This window comes from Sorex araneus, chromosome 6, assembly GCF_027595985.1.
Source record: "Sorex araneus isolate mSorAra2 chromosome 6, mSorAra2.pri, whole genome shotgun sequence".
Taxonomy (NCBI): Eukaryota; Metazoa; Chordata; class Mammalia; order Eulipotyphla; family Soricidae; genus Sorex; species Sorex araneus.
The window spans coordinates 143,329,830-143,343,223 of NC_073307.1; the positions used below are offsets into that span (position 1 = coordinate 143,329,830).

The 13,394-nt window shown below is 36.1% G+C and overlaps 1 pseudogene; it reads right to left on the reverse strand.

Moving 5' to 3' along the window:
• Window positions 1–473: 473 nt before the first annotated feature.
• The window catches only part of LOC129405717 (craniofacial development protein 2-like), a 90,431-nt pseudogene continuing 77,510 nt past the window's right edge, over window positions 474–13,394 (reverse strand).

Consider the following 13,394-nt stretch of genomic DNA (forward strand, 5'->3'; position numbering starts at 1 on the left):
TAGACAGAGTGGCATCTTGAACTCTCGTGAAACCTCAATGAGCTTGGTTACTGTTTGGATATGGTCGATCATGCTGAATCCTTTTTGGAATCCAGCTTGCTATCATGGTTGTTCTTCGTCTAGTGTTCTGCCTATTCTATTCAGAATGACTTGAGTGAATAACTTGTAGACAATGGATAACAGGCAGATTGGGCAATAGTTGCCGATGTCGTGGATGTCTCCCTTCTTGTAAAACAGAACGGTCCTGCTGGTTTTCTATTGAGATGGAACCTTGCATGTGGACAGGTAGCATGTGAAGAGCCGAGCCAGTCTATTGATAAGTACTGGTGGCAGATTCTTCAGGTGTTCAGGTCTGACCTTGTCTGGGCCAGGTGCTGTACACATCTTTACCTGCAAAATGGCATGTCAGATTTTGTAAGGGAGGACGTTGGGAATGACATACCCATGCTGCAGAATTTGGTATGTGGGCAGGTGGACATGGCTGTCGAAGAGATCTGAGTAGAGTTGTAAAGAATTTTCTCCATTGCCCTTCTGGAAGATGTGATAGATGCATCAGAATGTCATATTGGTCTTGTAGTTGACGAAGGACAGGCAGATGTGTGAATACTTTTCCCAGCTTCTGCAGCATCATCCAACACTGCTGCTCTTCTCTCTTTGAGGTCTTCCTTTATCACTTGTCTGCACAGCTTTGCAAACTCGGACATTAGCTAGTGATTGCCTGAGTCTCGTGCCAAACCACGTTGTCGAATGAGCTCGAGAGTTTTCGAAGACAGGTGTCCGTTTGTGGCTTTCCCACTCTCGGTATTTTTTGCACAGTCATGGAGGTGCTGAACCAGTCAATCGTATTCCTTGTCATCGATGTTGTCAATGATGGCATCTTCCCACGTTGCCGAAAATTCATATATAGTTTTATTATTTTAACTTTATTATTTTATTAATTATTATTTTAATTTATATATGGTTCAAATTTATATATAGAAAAACAGCATTATATAGGAAGTAGAGCACAGATCTTTGAAATAAATCTGGCTTTGAACTCAAGGCATGAAGTGTTTTCCCGTAGGATCTTAAATTTTTCATTTTAAATTGAATAACACTAGTGATCTCAAATTCCTCTTGGATTACGTTGCATTTTGCTTTTCATTTGAAGTAGGTGTTGGTTTACATTTATAATATTTTAATTTTCCCTTTGATACACATTTGTATTTTATGATGCTCTTAAAAAGTTCTTCTATTATCATATCAGCTTTTGAAATCATTATACCCCTAACCAAAATCTCAAAGTTGGAACAAAACAATCTAGATCTTTTAGAATTTGGTCAGACTAGCAAAAATGCATGCATGAAAGAGTAGAAAAACAGTTAAAAGTTTTTTGGATGTAGAAGGCAACATAAACAAAAATAGAATATGAAATTATCAGGTGTGTGCTGATTGGCTACCTACATACCACAAATTCTGCTTTTCTATCCATTGCTATTTATGTGCTTACTAATTGTTCTTAACATCTCTGTCAGCTGAAAGAAAAACTCACACGTTGGAAGCCATGTGCAGCAATACTGTGCTGAGTAAGTGAGCAGTGCAAGCTCACTTCTCTCTTGGGGCTATGCAAGAGACCCTAAATCTTGAGCAGTCAATGTGAGTTTCTCTTCTTGTAAATTTGTCTAATTCTCTGTGACTGCAGGGGATAGAGCCCCACTCCACCAACATGACAGAAGTCAACGTATTGGACTGAACTAGATAGGATATAGTATGGCAAAATGCCACATCAATGACTCAACTTTAAAAACAAGTAGATTTTCTTTAAAAATCATTTGGGTTATATTTGTCCAGTTAAATCAACAAAATAATGAGTCCAGAGAATTCAAGGTAGCTTAGTATAAATTATTTTAGACTTTACAAATGTCTCACATTTTTTTTAAAAATTATCATTTTTAAAAATAAAATCTATTTGAAAAGTGTCTTGCACCTCTTTTGTCCCATCTGGCACCCAGAGACATTCAAAAGTTAAAAATAAAATGGTCATCAAACAAAAGAGAATGTTATTTTTCGGTTACTTCAGTTATACTGATGATTCCAGTATCTCAGAAAAGTGAGAACTATAAAATCTTACTAGATAAAAGTTAGTTTTCTCTCATTTACCTACTTAAATTAAATTTATTTTATATAAATAGTTTATTTGGGACTGATACACTTAGGTTGCTTTGAATTTACTCTATTTATTTAAAAAGGGGGGTCATTGGTGAAGGCTCACTCACACTGGTTGTGGTCTATTAAGGGGGATGCTCTATTATGTGGCATGCCAGTGCCGGGGGGTCAATATCACCCCCAATACTGTTGGGGGCCTATTTTGGATCAGGAATTGAACTTAGGGTGTGGCGAATATCAGATATGCACTTGAGTCCTTTGAGATATCTACTCTATACTCACAATCTTTCTATTCCTTCCTTCTTCCTTTCTTTTCTTTCAAAACTATCCTTACTACACAAAAAAAATAGTTATTTACCCCTTAGTAGCAATCGCAGCTCAGGGCTGATATTCAGCATAAGGGAATCCCTGCCGACAGTGATTAGCAACAGAAAACTCCTTGTCTGAGTTGAAAATTGAGAGAACTGAGAAACATTCCAGACATACTTTCATAGACTGTTCTGCCTTCACATTATTCAGCAGCTACATTTATATTTTATGCATATAGATATATATTGCTTAATAATTTATTGAGCTGGATACACTTGCTACAAGGCGGTGTGATGTTCTCATTTGATCTACTTTGTTAGAATCACTTTCTGTCAGGGACTATAGTGCAGTGATGAGCACAGTAAATATTTAATAGCATCAAAGACATCAGAGTCTATTTTTCTTTGAAGAGTGCTTAATTATGTCAATTTCCCATGATGAGATGCTAAAGCCAGTATTATTGGAATGTGGGAGTAACTGGATAATAGTTAAAAAAAAAACTTTCTATAAAGCTCTCCTCACACAAGAAGTCAATGTGTTTGAGTTAAACAAGGCAACATAGCAGAACCTCAACCTCATTAATTTAGACCACACTAATTAAATATTTGTGATACTTCAGCTATGCTTGAGCTAAAGTTTATTTAGCACTATCAATGAACAACGGTCTGGTTAAGCAACATATGAGCATAAACCACACAGGAACAAAATTATCCCAGTTTACAGTGTCTTCTCAAACACATGGTTTGCTACCAATTATTTGATGACATATTCAATTGAATTACATATTGGTATTTCTGAGTTTTGACCTAAAGGAAGGCAAATTCTCAGGGCTCAATGTATAAGCTTAAGTGTTTTTAGTACGAAAGTCAATTTAAAGACAGAACACCATTTCTCTCATTTCTTTCATATGGGTGACAGATCTTCCTGCATTCTTGACACATTTATTCTATGTCATCTCTAAGACATCACAAACCAATACCAGAGCTGATGAGAAAGTTGATAGGATAAGCAACTAAGTTCCCCTTGGCTTTCAAATGACTATATGCAGTTGGCATCAGCAGTCAGAGTTTAATCTTGAAGCTCTTAATAAGGTCAGAAGATATGTCTCCATCATGAAGAAGAAACTATAGCACGGATTTCTGTGCACGATCACAGCTTTGAAGTTAATTTCTCCTTTCAGTTATATTTTCACATCCTCCATAAAAAAAGATGTTTAAAAATTTTTATTTCCTCTGAAAAAAATAAATAATCTTGGACCTTTAGGAAAACTTCTCTGGCCAAGTTTTAATACAGAATTGTAGTAGAGATTAATCTAGAAAGAAAAATATGTACAATTTGACTAGAAATAGAAACACTCCTCTTTTTTGTTTTTACTTTTTAGCCATACATAGCAGTGCTCAACTTTAGTCCTACTTACAGTCAGGGATCACTTTGGGCAGACTCAGAGGATCACATGAAATGCTAAGATTAAGTCAAGGTAGGTCATGTGGAAGGCAAGGGCCCAACCCACTAAACCATCACTCAGAACTTAGAACATTTTTTATATGATTAAGTATAAAACATATTTATATTTTTGGTTTATTTGGGAGGAGTATATCTGTAACGCTCAAGCAGCACCACTCCTTGTTCCCAAAGGTGCTCAGGAGATTCTGTGGTGCTTGGAGTTAGACCTGAAGTTCCCTCATAAAAAGCATATGCTCAGGTGTTAAGAAATCAGGGGCTGGAGTGATAGCACAGCAGGTAGGGCATTTGCCTTGCACACTGTTGACCTGGGTCTGATTCCCAGCATCCGATATGTTTCACTGAGCATCACCAGGAATAATTCCTGAATGCAGAGATAGGAGTAACCCCTGTACATTGCCGGGTGTGATCCAAAGAGAAAAAAAAATAATCAAGTGTTAAGAAATCTTCTCAGCCCCATATTTTATATTTTATATTTATATTCAATAAAAATCTCACACAAAATTTCTGTGAAAGATCTATAGTTTCATTTTCAGATTTTGTTATGTGTACTAACCAAAAGGTCCTTGAAATCCCAGAATGAAAGAGGTAAATCATACAAAATTTATCAGTATATAATTAAGTAGTTTCTTTAACAGTTGGTGACTTGTAAGAAAAGAAAAAAGTATCAGACACCTCATTAGGTAGTTCAGAATGATAGGTACAAAAATACCTATTTTATTACATATGTTCTATCAAATTATATTCTTTAATGTATCACATCTCATAACCTAATACCTGATTATTAGTTTTTTTCATTTTATCATGACCAAAATAATGGAGTAGTGATATTCTAGCCAATAAAACTTATTTATAAAACATTTGCTAGAAATTTGGATGAAAAATATTACTTATCTTAATGTAATATTGTGGACTGGAACGATAGCGCAGCAGGTAGGGCATTTGCCTTGCACGAAGCCAAGCCAGGTTCGATTCCTCCGCCTCTCTCAGAGACCCTGGCAACCTACCAAGAGTATCTCGCCCTCACGGCAGAACCTGGCAAGCTCCCCGTGGTGTAGTCGATATGCCAAAAATAGTAACAACAAGTCTCACAATGGAGACATTACTGGTGCTCGCTTGAGCAAATCGATGAGCAATGGGATGACAGTGATACAGTGAATGTAATATTGTGAGTTTCCAAAGAAAACAAGGTGGGCACGCAGTACTCAAGGGACTTGAGCAATTCGTGGCCAAGAGCTGCCTCCCCAGGCCAGAGGATGGGCGATTGGATGAAAGATTGGGGAACAGAGAAACAGGGATTAGAACCTTACGCTGGTTGGTAGATGGTTTATTTCTGTTTTCTCTCTGCCCCATAATCCAATCTCTCCCCTTACAGTGCAATCGTTGGCGTAGTTTTGGTTGTAGTCGCAATCATCGTAGTTCCATCATCTTAGTCTTATCGTAGTTTTATAGTCCTCTACTTTCAGTAATCGTCATCATCTAGTCCTCCTTCTTGTCCCTCAGTCCTCAAAAGCTCCATTTTCATCCTCTTTCTAGTTGTAGACTTTTCTAGTCCCCTCTTACCCCTTAAAGAATAGTTATATAGAAATCGTGAAGGATGGGGATAGACATAGGTGGGGTTGAACATTTTCATAACAACAAACAGAGGTAAAGGCACTCCCTCAAGGGAAGTTCTAGGAGATTAACTCAAGGATAACAATCTCACCTGAGGATTCAGCACTTCAGATTACTAGGAGATCCCTTCAAGGGCAGGATTCCATTCAGGGTGTATTGCTTTCTCCTTTCCTCACTTAGTAAACCATTTAAACAATCATAGTAAATTTACCTCTTATAATATTTCTAGTCGTGGTTTATGAGCACAGTAAGAGATATATTAAGCTTAAAGTTTGGTTCTTCCTGGGGACATCTCGCTATATATCCCAGACCATAGTCCTCAAGCCAGGTTAGTCTTTTGCAATCCCAGCAGAGTCCTTATTTCAATTACTTCTTTTTGGATCATGACAGAGTTGGTTCCCTGACCATGCTCTTAACATATTATATTTTTAGCACTTAGCTTATCTCTTTTCTATGCCAGGGTTGCTTACAGCTTGCTTTGGTCCATCCAATCCCTTCATCGGGACCCTGCTTTTGGAGTGCTGGGAACTAAGGGCAACTGAGGTTTATATCAAGTAAATATGGATGGTGAAGAGTAAATATTATTTTGCAGTCAATTAACTCCCATGTTACAAAGCATAGAGTTAACTGTCTTTCTTGCGTCTATTCAAAAAGGGCATTGCTAAATAAACCATGCAAATGACATAAAGGAAAGAGAAAAGCAGTATAGGATTATTAGTGCTTGATGGGATTGGGTGTGCCTCAGGGGCCCTGTTGTGGGAGTAGTTCAATAAACCTTAAGCTCCCTGGAAAGGAGCAAGGACAACCCAATGTTATTGAACATAATATAACAAATATTTTGTCAGTCACCCTTTAAAATTAGTTTTGCTCACCACCTATTATGTGACAGTTTCTACATGCCACAAATGGAAAATCTCTTAGATGAAAATGAAAAGATAATTGGGGGTTGATTATATTATTTGTGACTCAGAACCTGGATTCACTGAGGAGGATGATATTTAAGGTGTATAGTCTATGTATTTTAAGGACTTTTTTAAACTGTTGAAAACACTAAAAATAGGAGACATGTAAATATATTTTGTGGTCTTGTGTAGGATAATATTGGGTTTATCCTTTCAGCCCATGGAACTCAGATATAGGTAACCTATACCTGTTAAAGGATAGTAGAGGAACAAAAAATAACAGTAGAGTAGAGAAAATATCTTCAAAAAATTGTGTTTTGAAAACTGGATAAATACTTGCAAAATAATAACTGAGAAATATCTCACATTATTCACAAAAATAATTTTAAATAAATAAAAATAAACTTGGATTTTCAACCTGAAATTATAATCTGCATAGACAAAAAGATATTAACATATACCTTGACATCAGCCTTAACTACATGTTAAAATTTACTTTTATTTCTCTTTCACTGAGACTAAATAAAAATAAATTACTTTTACAAAGCAAAATAAACTTTCATGTAAATTAAATGATATTATGTTGAATATCACTTAAGATATTTGCACAAAATAATTCTGGCAAGAATTAATATACAAATTATACAAATAACTCATAGAACTCAAACATGAAAGACAAATAACATGTTAAGATTATGAATAAACATTTGTTGAAAGAAAACAGATTGTCAATAGACAAATGAAAATATTTTCATAATCTCTTATTATTAGGAAAAATGACAAATAAAAACAACAAAAAGCTATTGCCTTATAACTATGACAATGGCTATTATCTAGAAGACAGTAAATAATAAATGCTGGAGAGAATGTGAAGAGAAGGGAACATGTATGTACTGTTGATGGGAATGTAAATGGGAATGTAAATTAGTCCAGCCATTAGGGAAATTAGTGTTAAGATACCCCCAAAAATTAAAAATAAGAATTGTATATGGTTCATTTATCTCACTTCTGGATTTATCCCTGAATTTTTAAAAAAATCAAATTTAAAGAGCTGTACTACAATGTCCTCTCATGTTTATTATAGAATTATCCTTAATAGGAACTAGAAGCATTCGCATGCCCATCAACTGAAAAGTGGACAAAGAATATCTCATACACACACACACACACACACACACACACACACACACACACAGAGGAATACCATTTAACCAAAAACATGAAATCCACCATTAACAACATGGATGGAGCTAGAATGCATGCTATGTAGGAAATGGGTTGAATAAGTGAAATAAATAAAACAAAAACAAACTTTTAGACTATAAGATAAATTAATGGCAAAATATAAAGAGGGTAAATGGTAGGTAGACGTAAACTGGGGCTAAGTTAAACAACTGTATAGTGAACGATAGAATCTGAATTTCAGTGGTAAATTTAATGTAAGACAAGTATATATTGGTTTTCTATGATGCACTGAAATAGAAAGTACCATAAGGAGATATTTACATATTCATATGTAGATTTATCACTAAAATGCACAAACACACTTACATACACACACAAAGATTGAGAAGGAAAGAAATAGATGGAGGGGTGGAGAAGAAGAGATAGATGAGAAGCAATGGGAAGCAAGGGTCAAGGGAACCCGAGTTCAGTGTTGATGTAAATGAGTGAGTAGCACTGCACTGCAGCACTGTTGTCCTATTCACCGACTTGCTTGAGTGGGCACCAGTAACATCTACATTGTGAGACTTGTTACTGTTTTTGGCATATCAAATATGCCATGGGTAGCTTGCCAGGCTCTGCAGTGCGGACGGGGTACTCTCCGTAGTTTGCCGGGCTCTCTGAGAGGTTCAGAGGAATCAAACTCCATGGACAGGACAGAGTGGACCAGCACATTTGATTAAGTTCAAGGGTTGTCCCTTTTCTCTCATTTTTTTAGAAACACTTCTCACTTTTCTATTGACCCTAATTCATTAACATTTTCTCTATTATCCCCACGCTGTTCTATCCTTGCCCTATCTTTGAATTCATTTTTGTATTTGACCCTGCTATTGTTTCTGCATCCTTGCTAATGCTTGGACCATATTGTTTATTCTTGTAAATATGTGATCTATAAGATTATAGCATTGAGGCCTTTGCATCACATCATTGGTTTTAGAAAGATAATTTTCTAACATGAAGAAATGATACTATAGAAGCAATTATTTGTTCCATTCTTGCATGAGACTTTAAAACACTTTCAGGAAATCTAAAATTTGTCCCTCTATTTTAAAGATAAACAATTTCACTAGCATTTATCTTAAAAGTACTTATAAATCTTGTTACCATCTGGTTCCTTTTCAGTAAGAAATCTAATTTTTTAATCCTACCTGAACATCTCTAGTTATATGATCTACACAAACCTCCAAATCAAATGATTCCTATTATTCCAAATTAGAACTGATCATTTCTAAAATTAAGCGTTTCAGTTGAGGCCTTGTTTATTCTGTCACATTACCTAAAATGTTGGGAGTACCTCCAAACATTCATTTCTCTCATGCATCACAAGTCCTGTTTAATCATTTTCCCTAATAAATTTCAAGTGCTGTCTACTCTTTATTTTCACTTTAGTTCAGAAATGCATCACCTTCAACTGACTTAGATCTGTTTTCACTTTCTTCTATTTACCCCCCAGATGGTCAAAAAAATTCTAAAATATAGATCAGTCTAAGTTCTTGCAATTTTAAAATCATTCAGTGACTTGACAATTCCCAGATGAGTTGTCTGCAATTTTTATACTGTGTACATAGAATCAAAAAATGGAAAGAACAAGTACTCTCAGATTAGTCCTATTATTTATTCATAAATTTTATATCCAAAATTCATATAGTGTAAACATTAGAACGCACATGAAAAACAAAGTAAGACAAAATAAAAATAAATAAGGATAGATATCCTTTACTTGTCATACCCAATGGAATATCTTGTGCACCTCAGCGACTGAGTAACTCTGCTGTATTGTTCATTATTTTAGTGGACAAAGATAAAAACATTCTGTTGAGAGTTATTCCTTTGAGTCATTTTATATTCTATTCTTCATTTAATTTAGGTTATATGATAATGATTATATCTTAAAGTGTGTGAGATAGGGTATGGATAGGCTAAGGATGAACATTAAGGCTAGAGACAAACAAGGTCTCTTGAATAGCACGTTGCTGATTCATCAACCTAAATAACATTGCTTATAGCGTATCTGTATATTGCTAATATTATATAAATTGATTACATGTGCATATAAATCACATTTATTTTTTTTCCTTGTTTTTGAGACATACTATTCAGGGCTTACTCCTGTCTCTGTACTCAGGGATCATGACTTATGGTGCTGGGGACCAAACCCCATTTGGCTGTGTATAAGGAAAGCCCCCTGCCCACTGTACTATCTATCTGGTCCCAGTGCATGTATTTCTTACTGTGACTCAGTACATGTTAGTAAAGGTAAAAAAAATACAAACTAGTTTAAATGGAGGCTGGCCTCACATTCTGGGGAAAGGGCAACTCAGAGAAGGGATCACCAACTATAATGTAGTCGAAGGCCATGTTGGGGAAGGGAGTTGCAGGCTGAATGAGGGCTAGAGACTGAGCACAGTGGCCACTCAACACCTTTATTGCAAACCACAACAGCTAATTAGAGAGAGAGAACAGAAGGGAATGCCCTGCCACAGTGGCAGGGTGGGGTGGGGGGAGATGGGATTGGGGAGGGTGGAAGGGATGCTGGGTTTACTGGTGGTGGAGTATGGGCACTGGTGAAGGGATGGGTTCCCGAACTTTGTATTAGGGAAGCATAAGCACAAAAGTGTATAAATCTGTAAATGTGCCCTCACAGTGATTCACTAATTAAAAATAAAAAAAAAAGAATTAATTAACAACAAAAAAAAATAATGGAGAATAAAATTTTCTCTCCAAAGATAAATAGTTCTCTAGCATTTTAGAGACAATTGCTATCAAACAGTCCTACTTTAAATGAAACCTACCAATTTATTTGTCAAGTTCCATTTAATCTGGAATCAGAAATATTTTGAATATTAGAAATATGTGCAACCATGTGTACTTAGAAGAAAAATAAAGACGGTTTCTTTATCATTGTTCTATGGTTTAGATTTTTGTCCCTAAAGTATTGTATTTTTACTTGCTTATGCTCTTAAATTTTTGCAAAGTATGTGCTGAGAGGAATTATCATATTTTGAGAAAGATTATTGCTATGTTTTCTATGGTCTAAATCTCTTGAGTAGAGAGATTGAAGGAACTGAAAGCACGTTTTCATGGTTTACTTTAGTCGCATTTCCTTCATCTTGATACCTACTGTTTAACTGTCTCTGTGGAAGATAAATGAAAGCCTTCAACTCTGTTTTAGCACTGACTCCCTTGAAAGCACCTCAGAAGCTATGCAGTTTGCAAATCAACTCTCACTCTACAATTTCAGAAAATGGCCTCCTGAGGCAAGTTACAAAAATGTCTCAAGACAGAGGTAAGATTTTTATCACTATGCATTTATCATCATGCATTTTTAAAAATTGGCTTAGAAAAAAATGTGTTCATTAAGCATTCACAAGCATAAACTTTGTAAAAGAGAAATCACCAACAAACAGAATTACTTCCAATTTTAAGGACATAACATAAGTTGATGTTATGGGCTCGTGATGCATTTTTTCTTATTTTTCCAGGTAGATACCGTTGTCATTTTGACCAGATTTATATATTATTCTTCAGGTAAGATTTATATATTATTCTTCTGGTGAGATTCTGTCATTTATACTTTCATCAGTTTATGTTTCCTAAGATTCTATGTCATGCAAACTCTCCTGTGAACTTTTAATACTGTGCCTTTCTTAATGACTGAAAAGTCACTAATAATAATAATGAACATATTTAAAGAAGTTTTCCCTTTCCAAGGACTTTACAAACTTTGTCTCATCTTCCTAGCCCAAATTACTCTTTATTTCTTCTTCAGTTTGTAGTGAGGTTGCCATTTACTTAATAGCTTTCTTATTAGACCTATGGTTGGTTTGATGTAAACGTCTCAAAAGACAAAAGAAACTCGATAGGATGTTCAAAGATTACCAAAAGAGCTATGGAAAAAATAATCATATACAAAAAAAAATGTCAAATTCATTGTTGAGAACTGTGAAGCTACTGTGTACAAAGCATCTGAAGTAGATGTCCAAAGAGTTTGACCCGACCCAAGACAAAACTTTGGCTCATTGAAATTGTGTATTTGCCTCACTGCATATTTGTTAGATAATGGTAGTGAAGGTCAAGAGACATTTTATCCATTTTCACATATAGAAAGGCAACATAGAGAAGAGGGTGGCTAACATGGTTAGAAAAATGGTTACAGAGAATCAAAGATATAGAAGAAATCATTTTAAAATGGCAACAGAACTCAATCCAGATTTAGGAGTCAGGGAAGTCATGTACTTAGGGATATGCATGAGCTGCCTGCTTGGAGGTATGAAAGTGCTTTGGGATATGCAGTGGAGGTGACACTGGCCAGAGAGTGTCTGCCTACATTAGAATAGACTATTCTGTCGAGAGGAGGGAGAACACCATTCAGTAAATGGCGAGAGTCCTCGAAAGTCTTTTAGCAGAAGAGCAACTTGACTGGGTTTCTGCATTACTAACAGCATTCTGCTAAAAGCAGACTTGTACAACTGTATTGAAAAATGTAAGTTTCATATTAATGTAAAATGTACCCTTCCTTAAGTTTGTAAAAAAAAAAATTGACTGAGGTGTCATACAAAAGTATCCCATTCTGCCCCAAAGCCAAGAAGAAGGCCCATTATGGGATTTTATTCAAGACCCTTTGTCTCTAATGAGGGGGATGGTGAGGTTTGTTCTATCTGGAAACTTTCTCAATGACTGATGTTGCTGAGCCATCTAATTTAAACTTACCTGGATTCATCTGGCCTAAGGGAGTTGCTAGAATATTTTAACTGACAAGCTGGGGATTAACTATTAAAAAGTGATAGAAAAATCAGTCAGGTGTCTTGTCTGAAAGGCAGCCACAGCTTCAAGCCGGTGAAGGGAGAAGCATCAGTAATAACTCTCAGGAGCACATTCCTTGGGGTCTATTCCTCACCATGACCTGAATAGGAAAGTCGCAGGCAATTCGCTGTGGAGAGCTGATAGAATCATCACGAGTAGGCAAACTACCAGTGCTATGCTCTCTGGCAAAATGGCTTGATAATATCAAATCATATTCTGCTGCTCTCTTCTTAGGATGCAAGCACTAGACACTCATTAGAATAAAATTTTCAAGTCTCACTGTGCTCCTGTCCAACATTTAGTTCAGTTTATAGCCAGACCTACCAGATGGAAAATTTCATAAGTGCTCCATTCATTAGTTTCCTGTAACATGGATTGAAATCACTGTAAGCAATTGTGCAGTTCTGCAAGCACTCGCATCTCTTTTTTTGTTTGCCATTGTCTCCACCAGGAATTCTTTAACAATATTAGTTATGGTATTGTCTAATTCATTTCCTGTCTTCAATAAGAAACCTAATTCCTGGGGGCCAGAGAGATAGTACAGTGGGTAAGGTGCTTGCCTTGCATGTAACTGACACGGGTTTGATTCTCAGCATCCCACATTGTCCACCAGCCCACCAGGAGTAAATCTTGAGTGTGGAGCCAAGAGGTATCCCTGAGCACAGCCGGGTGTGGCCCAAAAAGCAAAGAAACCCAACAACAACAACAAAATAAACCCAACACCTTAGATGATACCCTGCTTTTCTTGAGAGATTTTGATCAGAAAATCATGTGTGGATCCAGAATTCTGCATTTTTTTGAACCCACAAAATTACTCAACACTGATGAAACTAGTCACAGAACCACTGCCCTTTACAGTAAATTGCACAAATCAGTGTCTGATAAAGGACTCTTTACAAAGAAGAGACTCCAACAAACTTAGTGGGAGAATAGATG